This window comes from Ostrinia nubilalis, chromosome 13 (assembly GCF_963855985.1).
Source record: "Ostrinia nubilalis chromosome 13, ilOstNubi1.1, whole genome shotgun sequence".
NCBI lineage: Eukaryota > Metazoa > Arthropoda > Insecta > Lepidoptera > Crambidae > Ostrinia > Ostrinia nubilalis.
The window spans coordinates 4791504-4805688 of record NC_087100.1 but is presented as its reverse complement, the minus strand read 5'-3'; the positions used below and the strand labels follow the sequence as shown (position 1 = coordinate 4805688).

Genomic DNA, 14185 nt, shown 5'->3' with positions numbered 1-14185 from the left:
AGGTGTATAATTGGATAATGATATATTTACTTTTAAATCATACTTTCTACGTATTAATTTACATTTAGATTTAAGTAATTCATCGTAATGATCACAAATTAAAGTTAACGTGATCATTAGTGCTGAAAATTTATCGAATTTCACCTTTCTCAAATATTACTTGACCAATATTCTCGTGTAGATAACTTATGTGTATTTATTTGTTAATAAAGACAAGTTTTCAATTTCTGTTAGCAGAAAAACATATAAAAAGTTCATTTAACTCAGCTTTAATTGCTGCAAACAGGGTTTTGCTTGGTTGGTCAGTCTGTTAAAGATCGTACATCTAAATCTCGTTTTATTGTAAAGAAACTGATTCAATGGAATCATTCAGAAAGCCTTCAATTAAAGTTGAAGTAAATCTTTAATTGAATCAACAACATCTTATTTTTGGGAATTGTGCGCGACGAATTTTGAAGTTATGACATAATAGTTTAATAGAACGTTTTAATGACCGTTCCACTGATTAAACGCTACATTTTTTATGTTCAATAATACGTTTCTATTAGCTAATGCATTTAGCGTCATTGTCGTATTAAGATTCGTTTGTCGTAACTTCAATAGCATTAATACGCCCGATTGTCTGCGGGAGAACGATCACTTAGTTAAAAGGACACTGACCCATTCAATCTCTAAGGTCCGATTTATGGACACTGTTGACATCAATGTTATCGTGCCAGTGCATCACACAATTCATGTTTGTATTACATCCGAGAATAGAGTTCGTTTTCATAACAATAAAAAAACTTTCGCTCTCGGACAGTCATGGACTTATCTGCTTGTTGAAATAAAATTATACTTTTAAAAGCAAAGAAAAGATTTAAAATTCTAATGATGTTACAAATCTGTGATGACTCAGACATTCCCAAGATGCAGTTATTAGTCATGATGATGAGTTCCCTCGAGGCTTATTCGTTTTTGACACTCGTTGCTTTCGGTTTAAATGTTATTAAATCATGTTATTTAAATTTCATTCACGGTATTTAAATGTGCTCGACACAGGGACCAAAAGATATACTGACCTCATAATCTCAATTTCACTTCATATTTAGTTTCGATGTTGTTTGAATTTGTTGAAAAGTTGCTGCCCAAAATAAATGGTATAAACTTGGAGTTGTTGCCACACTTAACTATTTGAAAGTGCTCAACGTGTCCGAAAATTTCTTCTTACTCATTCCAATATTACCGTATATTTGGGTTAACGATGCTTATTGTTGATACAAACGACTTTTCGTCTCCATCTCATTTGATTGATTCGCCTACATCTTTAGATTGCTTCGTGTTATTCCTTTTTTATTTGGTTTCAGTTGGGTCATGTTTTATTCATGTCACATTCCTTCGCTCGGCATATTAGCTGTTTGAGGCATTTCTAATTGCATCTGAGAAATGAACACCCAACAATCGGATCAAAGGCCGGCGACCTGTCTGCTCCTCAGCCATTGAATCGGTGGTTGTCATTAATATTTATGGGCAGTGCACTCTTCCACCAACCGCTTCGGGGAAGTAGACAGTAGACACCTTAAAGTCTTTTCCATTACACCGTCCGCCATAAGAAGTAGGTACGTGATAATTGACGATAAAAAGTCCCCCAAAATTGGTCGATTGAGCTTTGTTGACTTTATATTTTTTGGAACATAACAAAAGTTAAAATGTTACCGTTACCGTTCGTTTTTGCTTAAAATGTTGTTAATGGAAAATAAACCCATTACCAATAATAAATTCAGTTTCGAATACTGTAATACGCTTATCTGTAGGACTGCGGTCTGTAAATTAATAATTAAAATTAACGGTACATACCTACATTATCGAACTAAATATCCCCGAAATTTTGTCCCAAGCAAAAGCGAATTTAAATAGATGCTAAAAATTTTATAATAAAATACTGGTTTGACTCCAATATATTTGAAGTATCGTGTCGTGCCGCATGACAAAGTGCAACCGTGCAAGACGATACGCCTTACAAAGAGATAGTGTCTCGCACCGCATCTTAGTCATCATTTCCTGGCATACTCGTATATCAATTTCGTGTTGAAAGGCTTCCAAATTTCTTGATGCTATTCATTTTATTTGAACTGTCGAGTAATGGTTTCCACAATTTTGATGACACCATAATAATCATACAAATGTTGTACCTTACCTAATATGTTTCGTTTACTTCATCCATTCCCTAATTTTCTCCTAATGTAAAAGAAGAACAACACTAAACAAAGTTTGGTACAGCTTCTTTTACGTAATGTGTACGGATAAATACTTCATTATCGTCTGGAAGCAAGTTAGCGACGAAAACATTCTCCGCCGGACGTGGGATGTCAGTAGTTGCGAAACTCGCTGTGGGAGCTTCGAACACTCCTGACCCTCCGCACGCCGTTAGCATAGGTAATCTTGACACTAATACACACAAAGATGTACAGATAGAACGTGCTTGTTTTGTTTGAATTTGATCGCTAAAGTACGAGATTAAAGATATAAAGCAATACCGAAATTGGACACTTATCGAGGGAAAATCACAATAAAAAATATGCCCATGAGACTTAAAAAATTCAGAAGAATAAATCCATGAAGCGGCTGGATCAAGGTAATAACGAGTTTGATATTATGATGAATCTGACAAGCCCAATGTCACCACCTTGTCATCCGAAGACATAAAGCCAAGGCCTTTTGATACCGATCAGCTGTCCGTAAATACAATTTGCATCATTACTTGTGTTGCAATCTGGTTAAACAGGTCACAATGGAAGACAAGCGATCATATAACGATGAAGACGTCAAGATAGCAGCGATCTATGTAACTGACTGTTATGATGGATAACTTACTAACAAAGGTTGTTTTCGATTTGCTCAGGCGCTGATGGAGTGTTTGGAAAAACAACAATGAAATCGTGTTTGTCAACAGTTTCATTGATTTCGTAATACACTTAGTATTTCCGTACATGGTTGCTGTGTGCGAATATGATTACAGTAATTTCGGTCGTGACAATATGCGTTTAAGGCAGGAAAAGGTTTTTTTCTTGGAGTCTGCAGACGGAAGCTGCGATTGACGAGCAGCGCACGATAAGGGATCCTGCGGATTAACGCCATTAAAGCACTTGTTGATCGCAACCGGCTTCGTGATGATGTCTTACGGAAATTTGAGCAATTACGGTTTAATATTCGTTAATACCCCGTACATGTTGGAGGCCGTGGAATAAATCATGCAAATAATCAACGAATATGTTTTAACAACGTAGAGTCATCCATCACCACATACGCGTCCACTATTTTAAAGGAACAAACAATAAAATTATGCGATGTTCTGATTATAAAAGAAAGTAATGTTGTATTAACCCACCAAACGACATTTCTGATTAGTCTTTTACGTGACATTTAAAGGTTGAATTGCGGAGCAAATGTTAAATGAAGCAGGTCACGATTTTTACAGTCTACTTCACGTGCATGTCGCATCATCGACGAAGCAGTTATGTTTTGTAAATATTCGATGTTTGTTTCTCTTTGAACTAGTTTAACTGACAACAATTTAATCTAATGAATCGGTCGATTATCCAACGATGTATGAATCATCGGTCCTTAAAATAGAATCAGGAGGAGATGAATTGACGCCATTACTTTTTGGTCATTTAACCGACCGTTTGTCTCCACAAATCAGATCCTAAATAACACGTTAAGCACATGTCACTTGTGAAGCGCTGAGTCTGGAGGCGTGCTCTAAATAAAATTCAATTAATGTTCTCGCTACACCATTAGGTAATCTGCTCTATCATTGCGTTGTAATAAAACTAGTTAATACGGGACTACCAGATGATGGTAATAGGAACGCCTATGCGGGCTACGATTATTGCCCATAAAATTGCTATTTCTGTAGTCTATTGTTGTTGCATTGCTATCTCTCTATTTAATTTATTCGTGGTGTACTTTTTACGGATGTCAGATAATGAATATCGTAAATCCTTGGTAGTCATTTAATTGCTGTTACCTTTTTCTCATATTTTGACTGGATCTCCGTGGTTGAAAATTCATAGGTTTAATTTGACTTTCATGATGGCCATGAAATAATTTAGTATTATAATAGCTTCACTCGCAAAGAAAATGTCTTAAGATTTATTCTATCAACGCAGGTGTAGCCACTTCATTCTCATTAATATTACCTAGCTGTGGCCCTCTCGCCTTAATAATTCTATAAAAGCTTTACTCATGACATGACTAATTATCGGCGCGTGACCTTCGTGTCCGGGCTAAAAGCAATGACCCCCAGTGCTGCCTTCACAATTCAATTATGCCCACTGATGCCAATACAACCTTAATGCTATTTAATATTAATAGCCTAAGTAGTATTGCCGAAGTTAAATGTATCTCTTCTGTTCATGTTCATTTATTACTTTAATACTTATTTTAACCAAAAGTTATAGCGATTGCCACTAATGTTATAAACTTATTCGAATACAAATAGTAGAGCGCATTGCTAATGATAAATGATGATGAACTAACTCCAGTTGCATTGGAAATGACCTTAATTTGTGATCATTTCTCTAAGTAACAGTTTACATTATGAAGAGGTTAGATAAAATGCCCTTTATTGTGATTTCACGATAACTTTTCATTTCATAATAGTAATGTTCATTTCATCCACCCACGCATTATTTGTATAAAAGATAGAAGGATAATAAATACCTGTAGACTTTAATTCTCTTTTGGCTTTGATCTCTATTATATTTAGTAGATGTTACAATTTTTACGAACTAATGCTTATTGCATTAAAAGCATAAGACCATCAAGTAAGTGTCTTTTAGCGTTAACTACCGGAATTCCGTAACATAAACTGTTGTCTTAACCACCTTAACGCACTTTAGAAACCTGTTCGATACCAAAATATCCGTGGTAATTTACACCATGCGACCAATCTGTGAGAGCTACCATTCATATATCATTTCTCTTAAACATCAAAGGATTTAAAACGATCCACCTCAGTATATGAATGAAAAGGACGAAAGTTGAAATACGTATGTGCTTTACCCTAATTAACATTCACTGTTAGACGAACGAAACGTGAAACGACCCCATTGAGATGACTAAAATACAGTTTTAAAATAGAATTTCCAAGGGAAGAACTCGTTATGCAACTATGATCTCAGTTTGGACTTTGGAAGCTTTCACAAACTCGTCTTCAAGTTTGAAGATTCGTCTGTCGTAATGTTGTTCCAGTGGAGACTTAGTGAACAGTAAAACTGACGTCGCATCAACGGTACCTTGATAAAACACCATAAACTCGGAATGGCAGTGCGTCCCGTGTTTGTGGTGCGCTGACCCTGCCGTGGCCGTTAACCAAAACGGGCGATTATGTTTCGATCCATTCGTTTCTTTTACTACATTTCCAACCTCTGCTTTCAAACGTGACGCAGTTAAAGTAACTACTTCAGCAATAATAATCATTAGTTCTTCTGAACTGTTAAACGCTTACACAATCTTTTGTCTCAGAAGCTACCAATGCAACGGTGAGACCATCTGGGCCGAATACGCGAGTGTAACTGTTTCTTAATTTGATAGCGAGTCAGTTGTGCAACCAATGCGTTTATCTAGTTACAGTGTGACTGGACAAAGGTGTTTAATTTTGTCCTTGACTACAATGCCTTTTGATTAGTGTGCTTACAAGTCACAATAGATAGGCACGTACCTAATTACTAAATAATTTGCGTGAACGATTATTGCAAACTGGATTTAACCGCATGCAAATTATAAAAAGTTGACTAATTGTAACATTGCTTAGGAAACTGCTTAGTTTGTTTCAATAGATGTTGTGCGCATTGGAACCAGTGGACCCGCTAATTACTGTTTGCCTAATTCCATCTCATGTGCTCTGATTGTCTTATTGTATTATCCAATTCGGGTACTTAGATGAAGCAATTCCAATAATTCGACTCCTGGAATCGGTTCAATGAGCATTGGTTATTGACGACTATAATTACTTATTATTCTCGTAGAGATGTGAATCTTCTATTTGTTATTACGATAACTAAATAACAACAACAGCTATTACTTTTAGGTACTCCGGCGATCTGGATATTATGTTAACAAACATTGTAGTCTCAAGCTCAGTTATTGAGTTTATCTCTGAATATATCCTTTAGAATCTTGTGCATCTTAATTCTATAACATTACTTAACAACCACAAGGGCGATTCAGCATAACCAACGGTTGGCCAAGCTTACATCGATCGTGTCTACAATTTTATGAGTCATAAAATTACCCACCGCAATAGTATGTTCTAGGAAGACTCCAGGCATGTTTGTACTTCTATGAGTAACACTATATCTAATATACAACTTTTAATATTTTCAGGTACTAGCCATGTAATCCCTGTTCGCCACTGGTAAGATTCTCAGTCTAGTCTAGTACTAAAACTAATGTTAGTCGCAAATTCGCAGCGAAACTTTTGGATATTTTAGCGCTAGTTAGATAAACTGTGTTGTTTGAGTTGGAAACTTTGGCATATTAATTTAGTGTTTAAATACATTATTATTCTACGTAAACTAAGAGCTAAAATACTACTTTTGTTTTGTAAGAGGATCAGAATTCATAATTTGGGGTGTTGTTTCGTGGCTTTTGCAGAATATTTGCGAAGGTATGGCGATGCTACTATTTAAATTACTATATTGTTTACGCCCTATTATGAGTTCGTTAAATGTAACTTTAATTCTTTTCTTCAGCTTACCGAATTCTTTAGTATGTAATTCGTCTCTACCATCCTCTTCTTTTACTCGTAATCCTGTGTCAAGTAACATGAGTGTAAGATAATGTAGAGCATTATATCTAATTTGTTCAAATATTTTGTATCATGATGTACTATCACAACATTCGTAGTATGCAATGTGCATATTACCACTATTACCAGATATTACCAAACAGCAATCCAGTTCTCGTTGATATTAGGTAAACTTAGTGAAAGTTTTGCTTCAGCGCGTCATGGCGGCGCAGTAATTAAATCATACTTGGCGTGCGCCGAATAGTTCTTGGAGCTTCGGCATGATCACTTTGAAAGCAGTACTAGTACCATTATAATTATGATATTTGATTCCTTAGAGAAGGACTTCAAAGCTATGAAGTTTGATTTCCTTGGATGTAACTCAACTAAATCTAAGATAATGTTAAATTTTCTAAATCGAGGAAGACATTAATTTTCAAAAGGTCTCTTAAAATCTGAATTATAACTAACAATCTATATCTGATTAGATATGAATCAGAACAATGTGAATATGCCAGATTTTATCTTACTTTATTGTATAGGATACCCTCGGAGGCCCTGGTTAATTAATCTAACGAATGAACGCGTACTTACGGATATTTATACGTTTCATATAATTTTCTGAAGACTAGAGACTTATTACCTTTTTCATACATTTTGAACATAAATCGCCTAGTTAGTTACGAGTACTTCTTAGATAAAAATATTGGTTGGAAACTATGAAGAAGTACAATAATATGGGTATCTTTGCATTGTTTAATACTAATCAAGTGCTGCCACGTCTATACTTAGGCATAACGCAAGATTTTTTAAATAACAAAAACTTTCACGGCTTCCAGCGGAGTTAACGAACCGAACGACATAATAGGTATTACCATATTTTTTCGCTGCTGAGTCTCGCGCACGATAATCTGCGGAGTAGGGCCCTGTTGAACTTCCGTTTGCATGGTTACCCTGCGTGACGTATGTGTTAAAGAGGATCATCGACCTTCATAAGGCGTTTAACCCTCCGGTGTCTTTGGCCTTACCCTGTAGAGATAGTTACAATTCAAACCTTGTTTCCAACTTTCAGTAAATCGACCCACTTATGCCATCGATTCGATACGGACCTCTAACAATACACGCCTCCAAATGGCATTGTGATTGAGGATTAGAAAGGTAGTTGTGAACGTGTTAACTCTCTTGGTCTTTTACTGGAATTCGCCAGATTGTTCTTTCATGCATCGTTATACACTAGTTTCGCCGAGAATTCTAAGATTTTCACAAAAGAGATCGTTGTGGTAAAAGTAACTTGACTAAAGTGCCAATTTCTAGAAGATATTTTGCTTTTAAGCCACCTATAACTATACAAAAGACTTGACTGTGCCCTTCGCCCACAATACAAGTGAACTTACCTACCGACTCAATTTTCTCACGAAACTAAACGATCTAATTCTATGTTACAGTAAACGCACAGTATTTCTATACGAGTCAGTGGCTCGACCGCGGGAGAGCGGAGTCTAACAATACGTCTTTAGTGCAAAACTAGGGGTTACGGTAATCAAGCACTGTCAAGCCATAGATGTGGTGCCCTGGGGTGACCGTTCGATTTAATTGCAGTTATTACGCAACCCTGCCACTATTAGGTCCTCAATGCAGAAGCCAAGACCAGATTCCCAACCTTTTTTTGGTTCAGACCCCACGTTTTTAATGAGCACATTACAATAATCATCTGAAATGAAAGTAACATTAGCAATTGTGCCTACTCGTTGAATATACAGCTTCAATGTACCAAAATAGGACGGATTTCACCAAACTGGCAAGGAAAACGAGGCTAAAATTATGATATTGATGCTAATTATATCTACCTAAAATGGATGTAACTTTAGTGCCTCGATAACACAAACTAGCACCTATAAAAGACCAGATATACTCGTACAACGACGCCGATAAATTCTTCAGCTGTCGAAAAACAGTGCAAATGGAAGCCATTTAGATGTTCTCAATGTCCACTGCTCCCTAGAGGGATCTTGAATCTTGATACTTGAGAACCGCTGATGCAGACGGTTCACTCCACGAACCTTTTTAGAAGAGAATTCTCACGATTATTGGACTTCAACTAGCAATCTCAGCTGTTAAAATTGACGGACGATGGACGGAGGCGTGACACGAACTACACGCTAGCAGAGTAATTTAAATCACAGACAAACTTTTATGATTCACACATAAATTATCGCGTTAGACGTGTAAACGTTTTATTTATTTACTTAAATTGAAAAAGGAAGTACGAGTAGTATTGCTAAAACCCTCAAGTTCCTATAGTTCAACCGAAGCTAATTGATACAAGCTAGCTATTTAAAAAATATTTACAAGAGCTTATGGAAGTAAACCTAGTTCCGAGTTTGGTTACCGAAGCAATTTTTTTTACCCCACTCATCCTTGGGGACTCGTTTACCGAAAATCGAAACCCATGGCCTACATTCGTCCCGAGTTCCGATCCATCCCATGATATATGGGGCCCTTTGGAAAATAATCTTGCCAATAATACATATTATACGAATGTATCACTATTAAAATATTTCCACAAACAATATCATCGCCTAATCGTGCAAGACGATGTCTTTGACGTCAGCAAAGTTAATTTGTTATTTTATGTTTTCGACAGACAGGTTTATTAACTAACTTCATGGGTAACCCTTGTATCTTGGAACTGCCAACAGGGTCCACCTTATTTTCGGGATTGAGATGAGGAGCTAAAAACTCATTTTATTTTTGCAAGTAGGCTTTTAAAAAGCACTTTCACACGTCCCAGTATTTATTAACCCTGCTTTGGAACAGTAAATGGTCCAGTGGTGAGTAGAAGTTACCAATTCGTTCAGTATGAGCATTGAACAGTGCAAATGAGTTAAACCATAACATAACATAGTCAGTTCGTGCTAAATATAAATCTGCACGCTCAAGTTCAGAGACCTAGTAATGGATTTACTGTGCCGTTCAGTCTACCGCGAAATCCAGATAAGTTACTAACTTGCCGATACAATTTATTATTTTTTATCGTCGGCTAATCTATTTACAATTTTGCTATCGTTTCTTTGGAATTGAAGACAAAGTATTCAGTATAATAATTGATGTTATTTATAGAATGGGAAATCAATAAACTGAAAGCGCTTTTCTAATTAATGTTTTGGACGAGAAGCAGAGGCGGGGCAAGACCTAAATTTGATGTGGGCAAGACAGATTTCGCGAGGCCTTGTTCTGTGGCGACCTGAAGACGGATTTTATGAAATAATAAAAAAAGGGTCAAACGTCTATACATTGACAGTTTCTGATTTCTTGATCCAGTGATTATTTTTAAAGGAATATTGCGCCAAAGAATAATGTTCGTCACTTAAAACCGTGTTGTTGCTTAATTTTGTGTCTGATTATGGCTGAATTTGTTTGGAAAAAAATATATTTTTATTTTTAACTACATTGTTTAGCTATCAAGAATTTATATTTAATAGTCAATGTTCGTATTGTGATATTGTCATCTCCACCTTGTTTACATTTTTTCAAAATTTTTGATGCGCGAGGCCCCTTGTACCGCGAGGCCGTAGGCGGTGGCCCACGTCGCCTACGCCTTACGCCGCCTCTGACGAGAAGTACCGTTAACGACTTAACGATACGTTCGTTAATTAAGTACTCTTTCAGCTTCGTGAAATTTAATTGACGTAATCGCGACGAAAACGAATCTAATTAATAAATTCCATGAAGTACAAAGCATCGCAGTGCGGTGATACCCCGCGCCTTTGACATTGCGCTGAAATGTTTTCCTCCGGAGCCTCACGACGCATTTCCTTTCCCAACATTTTCCAACTCTGCATTTTTAAAATTCATTCGCCGCACACATTATTTTTACGGCGCTTTAAGATAATTGTAGAGTTTAACATGCTAACGGCGCTGTTTTTTCACCTCACCACCAAATTGCGTTTTGTGTACCGTTTCAGCTCGCTTATTTTGCATTCAAAATGTATCATTTCGGAATGTAATATCAATCTCAGTTCGTTCCATGTTTGAAATCAAACTTGAAACATTCCTCTCCCCGTCACAACAAGAAAGTCAGTAAGTGAACTGTTCGCAATGCAGTGATTCGAGCTATTGCATTTGCGGCGAAATCAAAATTGTTCCGAATACTGCGACCACATTTCCCCAGCGGCGTTTACGATCGAGAAACGCTTGAACAATAACAGTTCATATGATATCGGTATTAAATTACTCGCGAAAGTGCTGATGCTGGACAGTTAATATTCGAATTATATCAACCTATTTAATCGATTCTTTTTTCAGTGTAGTTTATCTTAGTCTCTCGTTGTTCAGACGTGTGGATGCAACGTGTAGACAGAATGTTAGCAGCTTTGCTGAGAAACCCAACAAAATTGACTCCCGCCTCGGTATTCGTCTTTGTACATCTGTCGCCTAATTAGATCCAGTTCACCTGCTTGATTAATTCTCCAGGAGCGGGGACCAAAAAGGTCGTACAGGCACCATACAAGGCACAGAAATCTGCACTGTGCGCCGTGACTGTGTAATTGAGCGTATGATACGTGACGCTGACCGGCTGCGACCAGCCAGGGTGGATGAACGGTCTCTACAGGGCTGCTACGTAGATGAATATTTATTTTTGTTTACTTAGACATTTCTTGAAGAAAATTTACAACCTCCTAATTAAGATTTCTTTAAGCAGACATTAACTTGCGTCATTTCCGCAATAAGGCAATTAATTAAAGTGTTCCTATGATTTCAAAGCCTTATGTTAGATGATTATCATCACATGCAATTGCAATTAATAAATCGATAGATTTAAATCAGCACTATCAATTGGTGTTCGATTTGTGTGAAATCAATTAATGCGATCCATCTGGAGATAATGGCGATAACCCTTGTTTCTACGCATTCTGTAAGTGGCTAGGTACATAGCACATGGTATGTGGACGTACGAAGCATTTGGTCAAGCCGCAGCTGCGCTGTGTCGCAAATGGGTGTAGGTAAAACAGTATTATAACAACATCTGAACAATAATAACGGTGCACCTTAGACACGTGCGGGTATCACGTTTCGACTGCAGACACCGGCGTAGGGTAATTGTCACGTAGCTGCAATCATTAAGCCGCGCGATAAATGTGAACAAACATCCGAAACCGTGGTTGTTACTTGTTCCTCGGCTATTATTACGCGAGTTTTCACTGCGCGAGCGCCCGCGACTACAGGGGAGGAAGCGGCCGCGATAAGCCTCGACTCGAAAGCGTAATGGCTACTAATGTAACCAAAGAAAAGCGGCATATCGCCCCATCGATCACGTCATGACCCAACGCGGAAACATGATGGAAAACCGTAACGTGCCTGTAATACATTGCGCCTACCGACCGTGTGTAGCGGCCGTAAGACTCGCTTTATGTTCAGGTGGCTTCTCTTTGTTTGAAACTCTTTGATGCACTGTAAACATCTTTATACAAAGCGTTATTTAAATGGACATAATTTGTTTGGAGATTAATCGAGGTCCAGTGGGAGTACCGCCTACACTCCGTTGTTGTGAAGTAATCACGGTTTAAATCGTCCTTCAGAAAGGACAGAACTGAACAAACAAAATTTTCTTGCTATTTTTAACTTTAATTAGAGCTTTTAGCAGTTAGAACTAAATACGTAAACTAGCCTTTTCATCTTCGCAGTTATTGCTCTGCCTACGTCCTGTGGAACGGCGCCTTTATTTCACACTTCAAATATTCGAGCCTCCTCCTCCCGAGGTTCCTTTGAACCCTGACACGGTGTAATGTCTGTGTTTATTTTCCTCCACTCTCCAACTACAGACTGTTTACTTGGATTACATAGTAATTAGAACACTTGTTTATTAATTAGGACACTGGCACACCTTAATTAACTATCAAGGTGTAAACTTTTCATAAAAGTGAAAAATGTTTTAATATTTCTTTTCAAACCGTGAATACTCGTACCTTATTTGTACGCTTTAACTTTCTTATTTAATAAATTTCGACGTCGTCGATTAATTAAGTTGGATAAATTAAATTTATTTCTCTGCCATACAAGATGGGGAAGATAATATATTTTCTTAATTGAAATATGATGTTATTTTATCCCCACGAATTCTGAGCAGCTCATCAATCCGGCGTCTAATGAAAATTCATCATAGTTCTTATTCCCTCAACGTCATACATATTGAACAGCCGTTCGGATGTCGTGATTACGTTTTCGTGTACATGCGTATAGGCATGGTCTATGAACGCATCGAGTTCGTACATGGCATCAGCCACGCTATCGGAGTCATCATCATGCATCGTGATAATCACTGCCCGCCGGTCACGGATCTCCTCAAATCCGTTGTTTTGCCACCACTATTATTATTTATTTTTATTGCATGTGAGTACTAGTTTCCTGTTGGCATTGGATTCTATCGATTTAGTGACGGGTGGTTAGCATGATTACTATGTCAAGATGATTATTTTGACTTCCAAATGCTAATTTGCTTTTGAAGCCAGTCAAATCTCTAGGCCATTTCAAATCCTAGTTGCCTTGCTCACTGAAATTACCGATGCCAAAGTTGATACGGGTAAGTTACAGAATTTCGATGGCTCGAAACTAATTTGTAATTCAGTTTAAATTCTTTCTCTAAATAGTTGAAGCAGTTGTCTAATAACTGGAAAGTAATTAGACCTCAAGGAATGACCTTGACTGTATAAAATATAAAGGAAATATTCGGCAAAAAGTTTGGGAGAAAGATCGTAATTTCTTTCGAGATCGAACTACCTACTTAATATTCTATAATCATATTGCTGACGAGATCCGAAGTTCCATTGGTAATACAAATCGTTGGTTTATGCAAAAGGCCAGACTAGCGATAGACTACTAAATTCTAATTCCTTATGCTCGCAGCAAGGTGTGTTCAAACTAGGGCGTAAAATGTTTCGAAGGGCCCTCCAGGGGCCGACAATAGGTGTTTTATGTGCTCGAACTCTGTATATTGCTGTAGAGCTCGTGTTTAGGAATTACTCTTGATATGGACTGTAATTTTATTTACATACCTACCAGTTCATTCGCGAAGGGTCACTTACACTCGTAACGGCAGACTGAAGTCTTTAGGGATGAAATAATGCTGCGTTGGAAGGGGCGAAATCCGATACAATAGCTATTTTAGTAACGAACTTTGAACTTCTCATAATGTCAGAAGGTTTTGAGAAAGCGTTAAACTTCTGTGTAAATATAACTTTAATGTTGGCAACTTAAATATCGGTACTTATCGTTAATTCTAAAAGTTAGATAGAATCTGCCACTAAATCTATTTTGGTCTTATCTGAATTCTTCAAGTTCTTCGATGCTATAATTAGTAATTAATCATCTATGTATCTGTTTAATTTGTAAACCGTACAGCACCCGGTCATTAGC

The 14185-nt window shown here is 37.2% G+C and overlaps 1 protein-coding gene across 3 annotated transcripts in view; it reads left to right on the top strand.

Annotated features, from left to right (window-relative positions):
* LOC135077428 (tyrosine-protein kinase Src64B) overlaps window positions 1–14185 on the top strand; it is a 70100-nt gene that overhangs the window by 19599 nt on the left and 36316 nt on the right. The window contains exon 2 of one of the 3 annotated variants that reach the window (XM_063971961.1): window positions 6370–6400. The exons of the other annotated variants lie outside the window; for them this stretch is intronic. The gene's annotated coding sequence lies outside the window, so the exon portion shown is untranslated. The remainder of the gene's footprint in view (window positions 1–6369; window positions 6401–14185) is intronic. 3 annotated transcript variants of the gene reach the window in all.